This window comes from Amblyraja radiata, chromosome 8, assembly GCF_010909765.2.
Source record: "Amblyraja radiata isolate CabotCenter1 chromosome 8, sAmbRad1.1.pri, whole genome shotgun sequence".
In the NCBI taxonomy this organism is placed as follows: Eukaryota; Metazoa; Chordata; class Chondrichthyes; order Rajiformes; family Rajidae; genus Amblyraja; species Amblyraja radiata.
The window spans coordinates 3,046,763-3,058,641 of record NC_045963.1 but is presented as its reverse complement, the minus strand read 5'-3'; the positions used below and the strand labels follow the sequence as shown (position 1 = coordinate 3,058,641).

Sequence of the window (11,879 nt, the reverse complement as noted above, 5' to 3'; positions counted from 1 at the left end):
GCCACACAGTATCTGTGGAGAAAAGGAACAGGTGAAGTTTCGGGTCGAGACCCTTCTTCACACTCAGTGACTGGGGAAGTAAGATTAAAATTATAAAGTGTTTGTGACTCCCTGGGTAGATCACAAAGGAGAGACAATTGGGGTGTGGGTACATGAAATTGGCAAGTTTGATGTTCGTTATTGGGTTGGAGGTTCATAAGTCATCGGAGCAGAATTAGGCCACGGCCCATCAAGTCTACTCTACCATTCACTCATGCCTGATCTATCATTCCCTCTCAACCCCATTCTCCTGCCTTTTTCCCGTAACCTTTGACACCCTAACTAATCGAGAAGCTGTCAATTTCCACTTTTAAAATACTCAATAACTTGGCCTCAACCAATGAATTCCACAGATTCACCACCCTCTGGCTAAAGTAGTTCCTCCTCATCTCCGTTCTAAAGGAACGTCCTTTTATCCTGTTCCCTGGTGATAGACTCTCCCACTAGGAAAAGACCTCTCCACATCCAATCTATCCAGATTTTCACTATTCAGTAAGTGTCAATGAGATGCCCCATCATCCTTCAGAACTCCAGCAGGTACAGGCCCAGAGCCATCAATGCTCATCATACGTTAACTGAATCATCCCCGGGATCATTCTTGTAAACCTCCCCTGGACATGAGGCCCAAAACTGCTCACAATACTCCAAATACAATCTGGCCAGCGTCTTATAAAGCTTCAGAATTACATCGAAGATAGACACAAAATGCTGGAGTAACTCAGCAGGACAGGCAGCATCTCTGGAGAGAAGGACTGGGAGATGTTTTGGGCCGAGACCCTTCTTCAGACAGTACATCCCTGCTTTTACATTCTCGTCCTCTTGAAATGAATATTAGCAGTGTATTTGCCCTCCTTGCTACTGATTCAACCTGCAAATTAACCTTTTAGGAATCATGCACCATCACTCCTAAATTCCTTTGGTTACCTGTGGACTATGAGGTGGGTCTACAGACATCTGCAGACCCACAAGTAGGCGACCCTATGGAGAGGACAGTCATACTCGTTTTGAGTGAGCACCAATGATGATGATCTATTGCTGAGCCATGAATTTTCTGATTGATGGAGCAGATATGAGGTTTCTAATTCTTATGTCCTGAAGTTTAGACAAAATGCAAACCTTCCCATCAGTGTGATTCACATACCACTCAATATATTCAAAAGCAATGATCCAGGGAAAATATTATAATGGGATGACCTTGCTTTATGAACTAAGGTACATGATATGAGGCATATAAACTGCTTCTGCTTTGCTTCTCTGCAGTTACAGTAATGGTCTCAGTTACCTCTCTTGTTTGTGTGACTAGACTCCATCTTGGAATGACCTTATTCTTGTAAAGCTCTATTTAATCTCCTTCCATATAACCCTCATGTAGTTGTCCCATCTCTCTTCAAACTGCACACCCCTAACTACTTTACCTTTATGAGCTATCATTCTCAAATTACATGGAAGTAGTCATGCATGTAAAGGGCCTGTGCCACATAGGCGACTTTTTAGGTGAGTGCAGGAGACTGCGCTCACCTCATGATCGCCACATGGTCGCCACATGTTCACTGGTGGTCCCTGGTGAGTCTCCCACATTCTGAGAACTAGTCGCGGCCTCAGTATGGTCGGCGCAAATTTTTCAACATGTTGAAATTTTTTCTGCAACCAAAAGTTGGTCGCATGGAGAAAATCGATAATCCTGTAGTCGTAGGTGCAGTGGTAGTGGGGTCGCCATGTAATTATGGGTAGTCGAGGTAGTCGTAGATAGTTTTAGTTAATCGCCTTTGCTGACCGGGTATTTTCATTGGCTCACTGGGGGGGAAAAAATGTAAGCATGAGTTTTCAGAACCAAGGATAACCGACCGGTAATGTTATCTGCTAGCCAAACCTCACAGCCATGTATCTCTGGCTTATTGAAAGTTGTCTGGCTTCTTAAAAGTGTCTCCGCTCCTTCCCCCCCCCCCCCCGCTCCTTTCTCCCCCCCCCCACCCTTTCTCCCCCCCCACCCTTTCTCCCCCCCCCCACCCTTTCTCCCCCCCCACCCTTTCTCCCCCCCCCCCCTTTCTCCCCCCCCCCCCCTTTCTCTCCCCCCCCCCCTTTCTCCCCCCCCCCTTTTTCTCCCCCCCCCCCTTTTCTCTCCCCCCCCCCTTTCTCCCCCCCCCCCTTTTTCTCCCCCCCCCTTCTCCCCCCCCCCCTTCTCCCCCCCCTTTCTGCCTCCCACCCTCCTTTCTTCCCCCCCTTTCTTCCCCCCACCGCTTTCTCCCCCCCTTTCTCCTCCCCCCCCCCCTTTCTCCTCCCCCCCCCCCTTCTACTTCCTCCCCCCCTTTCTCCCCCCCCCTATTCCTCTCCTCCCTCCCTTTCGCCGCCCCTCCCCAGTTCCTTCCTCCCTCCCCTTGCTTCCTCCCCCCCTTTCTCCTCTCTCTCCCTCCTCTCCACTTTTCCTCCTCCCCTCCCCTTTCTCCTCCCCCCCCCCTTTCTCCTACCCCCCTTTCTGCGCCCCCCCCTTTCTCCTCCGCCCCCCATTTCTTCTCCCCACCCTTCTCCTCCCGCCCCCTTACTCCCCCCCACTTTCTCCTCCCCCCTTTCTCTCCCCACCCTTCTCTCCCCTCCCAACCCTATTTCTCCTCCCCCCTTTCTCACCCCCCCCTTCTCATTCCTCCCCCCTTTCTTCCTCCCCCCTTCTCGTTCTCGCCCCCCCTTCTCCTCCCCGCCCCTTTCTCCTCCCCCCCCTAGTCTCCCCCCACCCTGGCTCGCGCCCCCCACGGTCTCCTACACCCCCCCTGGCGCCCTCCCCCGCCCCTGGCCTCCCCCCCCGAAACTTCCTCCCCCCCGCTTCTCCCCCCCTTTCTCGCCCCCCTTTCCGCCCCCCCCTTTCCTCCCCCCCCTTTCTCTCCCCTTCTTTCTCCACCCCCCCCCTTCTCCTCCCCCCTTGCGCCGCCCCCCCTTCCCCCCCCCCTTTCGCCCCCCCCTTTCTCCCCCCCCTTCTCTCCTCATCCCCTTGCTCTCCTCTCCCCTTTCTCTCCCCCCCCTTTCTCCTCCCCCCCATTTCGCCTCCCCCCCCCTTCTTCTCCCCCCCTTTCTCCCCCCCCTTTCTCTCCCTCCCCTTCTCTCCTCCCCCCCCTTTCTTCTCCCCCTTCTCCTCCCCCCCCTTCTCCCCCCCTTCTCCCCCCCTTTCTCCCCCCCCTTCTCATCCCCCCCCTTTCTCCTTCCCCCCACCCCGTGTCTTCTCTCCCCCCTTTCTTCTCCCCCCTTTCTTTCCCCCCCCCTTTCTTTCCCCCCCCTTTCTTTCCCCCCCCTTTCTCCCCCCCCCCCTTTCTCCCTCTCCCTTCTCCCCCCCCTTTCTTCCCCCCCCGTTTCTCCCTCTCCCTTCTCCCCTTCCCTTTTAAAGGACTTACCATACACTGTGCTAGCCATCTCAACCTTCCTGTTCATCGTGGTCTGTGTCTGTATCACCTTGGCTTTGCAACGTGTGAATTTCAGACAGCGCTCCCCCCTTTCCCTGGCCCCCGCCTTTGCGATGTGTGTGTGTGTGTGTGTGTGTTCCACTCTGACAGTTGCCGTTCCAGTTCCCGGTTTTTCAGGCGAGTGCCGGGAACTTGACAGTCGCCGGCAATCCGCTGAAAAATCGCCTAAGTGGGACAGGCCCTTAAATGGCACAAATCCCAAACCTTCCCTGCAGAAACACAATGAAACACAACATTCACAAGTGATTTCAAGAGTCAAATGGGAAGAAGCATCTTGCAATATTTCCTGTCAAATAAAGACTTCTTAAATTAATGGTTGTCAATGAGACCTTCTGCTGCTGGTAGTGAAGCTGAATTTACTGACTTAACTAGAATTTTCAGAATGGGTGTGGGATCTCTGGCACTTTGCAAACCAACCAAACTTAATTTAGAGATATAGAGATCAAAGAGTATCCTGTCAGCAATTGTTAATTTTGTTTAAAGCATGGCCATAGTTTTTGGCAATAATATTTTAATTCCTGTTAGGGATTGTAAAAGCAATCCTATTTGGCAGGTACTCAAACGACAGCTTTCAGACTAATAATTGCACTCTATAGTACAATTATATGGACTAGACATGAACCCATTTGTACATGTTTTCATGCACAGATCAAACAAGGAAATGAGTTTACCCAGGTGTTAACAATCATTTCTGAGGGAAAATTCACAAATCGGACATTTGGCCCAGTCATTGTACAGTTAATAGTTTCCCATCATCAGGTACACGTCTACTAACTGCACAAGCAACACTCTACGCATCTGACCTTTGTGAAACACACACAGAATGTCCATTGCAAATTGTGTCTGTCTTCGGTGCAAACCAGCATCTGCAGTTCCTTCCTACTCAATTTCCAGTGATATTTGATATCATAGAGGACTGATTTAAAATTTACCAGGAAATACTAGCGAACATACATTACAGGAAGAGGATATTTAAGGGGCTGTCCCACTGTACGAGTTAATTCAAGAGTTCCCCCGAGTTTCCCCTGATTCGAACTCGAAGAATTACGGTAATAGCCGCTCGTAGGTGCTCGGAGCTCTCGTGGACGTTTTTCAACATGTTGAAAAATCTTCACGAATCTTCCCGAGCTTACCGCGTTTCCCGAGTACCTGCCGTTAGCGTTATGAGCCGCTAAGAGACGTCCAGAGCTCCGACGTACCCGCTACGTACATTCTACGTGCTTACCACTAGTTTGATTTTTTTTTAAACTCGGGAGAGCTCTTGAATTACCTCGTGCAGTGGGACAGGCCCTTTAGCACAACTGATCTATTCCGTTTTTTATATCCAATGACCATCTTGATTAGTACGGGTGTCAGGGGTTATGGGGAGAAGGCAGGAGAATGGGGCTAAGAGGGAGAGAAAGATCAGTCATGATTGAATGGCGAAGTAGACTTGAAGGGTCGACTAGCCAAATTCTGCTCCTATTACCTGTGACCTTATGACACAGTGAGGTATCAATTGAAGAGACTGCACTGTGCATTGATACCACAGTATCTGCCTGTCTGGTGTCAGTGGTCAGGAGAATGTAACTTGCATGGTTTATCCCTTTAATGTTCACAACCTTTTTGCACGTCCGTTTTGAACAGCTCAGTGCAATTACGGGACCTTACCCATCTTTCTCCTTGCAGTGGCGTGGAGCCACTTGTGCATGAGAATCTATCAAGGCAGACCATCACATGGCAACTTCCCGGACACAGGAAATTGCCATGTGCCTTCTCCCCCAATTTCCCCTCACCTTTATGATCACATTTTTATTCAGCTGCTCGGTAGCTGGCAGAGAGAGAATACTTTACATTCTGGTTTATGATGCACTAATCCACATTAATGCAATTGTCAACATGCAGTAGTTGCCAAGCCTTCATATACCATGGCAAATTAGAATATTGCTGTATATGCAAAATGCACTAGTGTAGTGCGTGGGTCTCAAAAGGAAGCACGAAGTCCAGTCTTTTGAGAGGCACCTTTTATTATGTTCCTCCCGGTTGTAGGGAAGACCAAACAAGAGAAAGATGGCACCCAAACCCCTGCCTTTAAACCCTCTGGCTAAGGGCCACCTCCGGACTGAACCACTCCCGTGCCGAGGGGTTTGACAGTATGATGGCACGACCCTTGGGAGCCGCCACAGGACCCCCCTCCCCCCAGAACCAGAGGCACAAAACGCACCGGCCCGCGAGCGGAAGTCAGCCGATCGTGGGGCTTGCGGAGGCATGGGTGGAGGGACAGGTTGAGGGACCGGCGGGAGGACAGGTGGAGTGACAGGCGGAGGGAGCCGTGAAGGGGGGCGCCCTCGAGGCCGAGGTTGGTCAATGTCCAGGTGTGCCGGCTTCAAACGGTCAATCGACACTGCTTCCGGCCGGCCCCCCATGTCCAGGACAAAAGTCGACTGCCCGTGTTCCAGCACTCGGAACGGGCCCTCGTACGGCCTCTGGAGTGGCGTCCGGTGGGCATCACGGCGCAGGAAGACGTATGGGCAGTTCCTGAGGGCTGATGGCACGTGTGGGCGAAATGTCCCATGGCGGGACGTCGGGACGGGTGCGAGCCTGCCAACTGCGTTCCCTGCTGCCCCGGCGCCGACGGCACGAACTCCCCGGGCACCGTGAGTGGCGACCCGTACACGAGCTCCACCGATGATGAGGCCAAGTCCTCTTTGGGAGCAGTCCGGATGCCCAGCATGACCCACGGCAACTCGTCCATCCAGTCCGGGCCGGAGAGGGGGCGCGGCTGACCGGACGACACATCGCACAGGATTGTCACTCCCCCAGGACCGAGAGGGACATCCTCAAGGCGGAGGCCGGAGATGGCAGTCCGGTAGGCGGGCACCTCATCGTCCGTGAGCTGTGTGTGATTGTGTGTGTGTGTGTGTGTGTGTATATGCGTGTGTGTGTGTGTCTTTGTGCGCGTGTGTCTGTGTGTGTCTTTGTGTGTGTGTGTCTGTGTGTGTCTTTGTGCGCGTGTGTCTGTGTGTGTGTGTGTATGCATCTCTGTGTGTATGTCTGTCTGTGTGTGTGTGTGTGTGCGCGAGTTTGTGTGTGTGTGAGTGTGTTTGTGTGTCTGTGTGTGTGCGCATGTGTGTGCGCATGTGTGTGTGTATGTCTGTGTGTGTGGGTGTCTGTGTGAGTGCGCATGCATGTGTGTCTGTGTGCGTGTACGCAGTGCGTGTGTCTGTGTGTACGCATATGTGTGTGTCTGTGGGTTTATGTGTATGTGTGTGTGTGAGTGTGTGCGTGCGTGTGTGTGTATATGTCTGTGCCCATGTGTGTGTGTGAGCGTGTGCGTCTCTGTGTATATCTATGCATGTGTGTATGCACACATATGTGTGCAACTGTGTGTGTGTGCGTGTCTGTGCATGTGTGTGTGCATGTGTGTGTGTGTGTGTGGGGTGTGTTTAGTTTAGAGATACCGTGTGAAAATAGGTCCTTCGGTCCACTGAGTCCGCACCGACCAGCGATCCCCGCACATTAACGCTATCCTACACAAACTAGGGACAATTTTTACACATACACCAAGCCAATTAACCTACAAACTTGTACGTCTTTTGGAGTGTGGGAGGAAACGGAAGATCTCGGAGAAAACCCATGCAGGTCACTGGGAGAACGTATAAACTCCATACAGACAGCACCCGTAGTCTGGATCGAAACGGGGTCTCCTTCGCTGCGTGCTGTAAGGCTGCACCTCTACCGCTGTGCCACCGTGCCGTGTGTATCTGTGTGTGTGTGGGGAGTGTGTGTATGTGGTGTGTGTGTGCACGTGTGTGCACGTGTGTGTGTGTGTGTGCACGTGTGTGTGTGTGTGTGTGTAGGTGTGTGTGTGCGTGCATGTGTGTGTTTGTCTGTGTGTGTGTGTGTGTGTGCTTGTGTATCTGCGTGTTAGTGTGTTTGTGTGTGTCTGCGTGTTCGTGTGTGTCTGCGTGTGTGTCTGTGCGTGTGTCTGTGCGTGTGTGTGTCTGCGTGTTCGTGTGTGTGTGTGTGTGTGTGTTGGGGAGGTAGAGTTGGGAAAGGGGGGGTGCACGACACAAAATATGATGTATTATTTTAGATTAAAGTCAAAATAATTAGAAAATAGCATTGTGCATTGTTCAAGACATGCTTTCTCAAATAAACTCTACAATTGACTGTGCTGGATGTATGAAGCCTTTCATAGAATTCGGTTTTTTTCCAGCTCAAAAATTGCACTATTCCTGCACCTGCAGTCTTATTTTCTGAATTTAGCATCTTGAGCATCCAATCCTTGCTGGTATCTATGATTAGTAGCAATGCCTTCATTATATTCCACGCTGGGTAATTCTAAACTTTTCTGGCATTTTACCTGTTTCCTTTCGTTTAAGATTTTCATTAAAATCTCAACTTTCACCATGTCGATATTACTTACTTTGCAAGTAAAAACAAATGCCCTGTGGCATTTTTTCCTAATTAAAAATAATAAATGAAGACAATTTAGGTGTGATTTTGTAGGCCACAGTGCACCGTGCAAATGTGATTTTTTTTTTAATGGAAATTATTTTACTTTGGAAACATTTCGCATAATCTATTTGGCTGAGATAGCGCATATTCCTAATTAATGCTATATATTTAGGAATTGTAGTAGTGCACTCATGTGGTATACTAAAACAATACAATATTTACATATAAAATCATGAGGGGGATAGATAGGGGGAATGTACAGAGCCTTTTACCCAGAGTAGGGAATTCAAGAGTCAGAGGACATAAGTTTAAAGTGAGATGTGAAAGATTCAATAGGAACCGGAGGGGCAGCCTTTTCGCACAGAGGGTGGTGGGCACATGGAACAAGTTGCCAGAGGAGGTAGTTGAGGCAGGTACTATAATAACATTTAAAATAAGTTTGGACAGGTATGTGGATGAGAAAAGTTTCAAGGGATTTGGGCCAAACGCTGGCAGCTGGGACAAGCGTAGATGGGGCATGTTGGTCGGCATGGGCAAGTTGAGCCAAAGAGCCTGTTTCCGCATTGTATGATTCTATAATGTGGCGACAACGCTCGCCTATTTAATCTTTTTATCACTATTGAAATCATCTATCTACATCACTTTGATCATTTCTTTGCATTTAACATTTTTCAAAATATGGATTTTCTGAATGGCTTAAAACCACTGCAAAACTGCACGTACACTAAAGTCTACAAAACCGTAAAAAATGGTTACAATTTCTTGGCACTCTATCAGTCAAAGGCTGTGGTTACAAAGGTTGTTTTGAAGACAGGATCCCAATAAGAAATTTAATGTTGGCTTGAGATCAAGCAGTTAGTATTGTTCAAGCAGTAAATACATTCTGCTTAGATGGCCTTATTTCAATAATTCATATCACTGTAACTCTACATATCAGTAGAGAACCCTACACACCAAATGATTTATATCATGAAGTTTAAATTATAGGGAAGAATTACTACATTTTTTTAACATATTTTTAATAACAAGGGAATGACTTTCACTTTTACTTATACCAAGGTGACAGTACCCTCTCCCTTGAATGCCACTCTGATCTCTTTAACTGGCTGACAGGCCAATCCTCAGCATCAGATGGCAAAAAGCTGAGTCGAATTAGCTGGTCTCTCAGTTCGCAATAACCACCCTGATCTCCCGGTGGCTCAGCACTTCAACTCCCCCCCTATTCCGAATCCGACCTTTCTGTCCTCGGCCTCCTCCATGGCCAGAGTGAGGACCACCGTAAATTGGAGGAGCAGCACCTCATATTTCGCTTGGGCAGGTTGCACCCCAGCGGTATGAACATTGACTTCTCTAATTTCAGGTGGTCCCTGCTTTCTCCTCCCCTTCTCAGCTCTCCCTCAGCCCACTGGCTCCTCCTCTTCCTTTCTTCTTCCCGCCCCTCCCTCACATCAGTCTGAAGAAGGGTTTTGGCTCGAAACATTGCCTATTTCCTTCGCTCCATAGATGCTGCCTCACCCGCTGAGTTTCTCCAGCATTTTTGTCTACCGTCTAATTAGCTGATATTGGTTGGCCATTTGAGCCTTGTAAGCCTACTCCCTACAAAAAGCAGGAATTCCTGCCAGAGAAGGGAGAGAAAGGAAGCCAAAATGAGAAGGGAGCCAAAATGGGAAAGGGGCCAAAATGGAGTGCCTCCCTGCTAACTGTGTTCCCTTGTCACAGAGAGGACTGAGCCACTATGACAAACTCGAGACCACCAGTTCCACTGTGTGGTCAAGACTGGACTGACGTGATAGAGGCTCAAGGCAGCCATCACCTCTACATGAGGCTGCGACTGAGTGTGTGGGCAAGCCTGAGATGGCAGAATCTCTTCCTGCCCACAGACGATGAGGGACTGTGCCCGCACACACACACACAGGCGAAGCCTGGTCAACAGGGTAATCCAGAGACTGCCAGCATCGCCTCTTCAAGTCCAAAGCTGAACCACCAGGAAGAAACCTGCACCGTCAGCACCTCCTCTTGAGGCAAGGGTGAACTGCAGGAAGAGGCCCGAGTTCGCCACATCTCCTACCTTCGAAGACCAGGACAAAGTTGCTGGGACAAGCCCGAGATCACCAGCACCATTGCCCATGTGCTCTGACGAAGAGGGACAGTGCCCCCGTGCGGTCCTGGACTTGCTTACGACTGGAAATAGAATAAATCACGTGAGTCCACCCCAGTGTGACTGTCGGTGTGGTCACTGCCGTTGTCCCCGACAGCAGAGCGGTGAGATGCACTTGTATTGAAATTCTATTTCCATTCCACATTCCACCGTGCTACATATGGTTTAAAGTGATAGACACAAGCAGCTTTTTAGAAAGCTACCCATACAGTCGAGGACATCAGTAAAATTCAATGTAATTGGTTTTATTTCTAGATTTACATCTGTACTGAAAATAAATAATTTCATTAAACATGGTGTTCATTCAATGAAGTTCGAAACATTTTCTTTAAGGAATCTTTCAGTAATGAATGTAGCGATCACAAGTGGGTGGCAATACAAGCTTTTGATCAAAGTAAGGTTTGGACATTTTCATACAACAGGACTCACATCTGCAAGGAATGGATTATTGTTGTGGTACTTTATTGCTGTGTAAGTGAGCCAAGCGAATAAACTGACTGATAAAGTTAATGTTTTAAAAATTACTGAGAGATGAGTCCCATTCTGCTTTAAATTTGCCACATTCGTAACAGCACTAAAGGTCATAAGGAATAGGAGCAGAATTAGGCCATTCGGCCCATCAAGTCTATTCCGCCATTCAATCTATCTCTCCCTCCTAACCCCATTCTCCTGCCTTCTCGCCATGGCCACTGACACCTGCACTAATCAAGAATCTATCCATCTCTGCCTTAAAGATGTCTACTGACTTGGCCTCCACAGCCTTCCGTGGCAAAGAATTCCACCGATTCACCACCGTCTGACCAAAGATTTGAACGCACTGCCATTTGTTGAGAGGAATTTCAGACGTGAAGATCTACCTCTGTGAGAATGTGGTCATGGCTCATTTTACGTGCATCAAGATCATACCACTGCCCTGGGAAGTGTGTGTCTACAGAAGTGGAACCAATAGGACTTTGGGGGAATGGTATAACCCTATTCCACTTCTGTAGACACACACTTCCCAGGGCAGTGGTATAACCCTGTTATACCATCCGGCCTCTTCTGATGCTGTTCTCACAGATGCCCCACTTCGGCAGGAATGTGAGATCGCACAAGGAAGCACGGGAGACGAGCTCCTCCCTCATGGGAGCACAGGGACAGGGGCCTCAGTAACTTTAAAGAAAGTGTGGGGAACTGACATGTTGACTTTCAAGGGAGTACAAGTAAAGGGACCTCAGTGTGTCTAAAGTGAGCGTGGGAATCATGGTCCCAATAACACTAAAGGGAATGTGGGAAATGAAGTCCAAGTGAAGCGCTGGAAGTGTAGAAACCAGAACCCCAGCATATTGGATTTACTGTACATATGGAATTACACCTGCCACTTTTCTTTCAGTAACCCAAACCACTCCAAATACTTCTGACTTTGTTGCATTGTTATTGATCACTTTTTATTGCTGATATTTTGCTAACATCAAAATCTTTTCACAATAAATATATTGCATCTGCAATTATATTGGGTCTGAAGAAGGGTCTCGATCTGAAACGTCACCCATTCCTTCTCCCCAGAGATGCTGCCTGTCCCGCTGAGTTACTCCAGCTTTTTGTGTCTATATTTGGTTTAAACCAGCACCTGCAGTTCCTTCCTACATATTGCATCCTCTGTTGGTGCACTACATATTGAACTGACAACCAAATTAATCCTCCCCCCCCATAATATTTTGAGTAATTACAGTAAAACATGTCAAATATACCCAATTGTGGCGGCTCCCAAGGGTCGTGCCATCATACTGTCGAACCCCTCGGCACGGGAGTGGTTC

The 11,879-nt window shown here is 48.9% G+C and overlaps 1 long non-coding RNA gene across 1 annotated transcript; it reads right to left on the bottom strand.

Moving 5' to 3' along the window:
* Positions 1-230: 230 nt before the first annotated feature.
* On the bottom strand, positions 231-10,869 carry LOC116975727. Its single transcript, XR_004412724.1, has 3 exons — positions 10,826-10,869; positions 1,345-1,349; positions 231-357 (listed from the first exon to the last, which is right to left on the bottom strand). It is a non-coding gene; the product is annotated as an uncharacterized LOC116975727 (long non-coding RNA).
* Between the last annotated feature and the right edge of the window lie 1,010 nt (positions 10,870-11,879).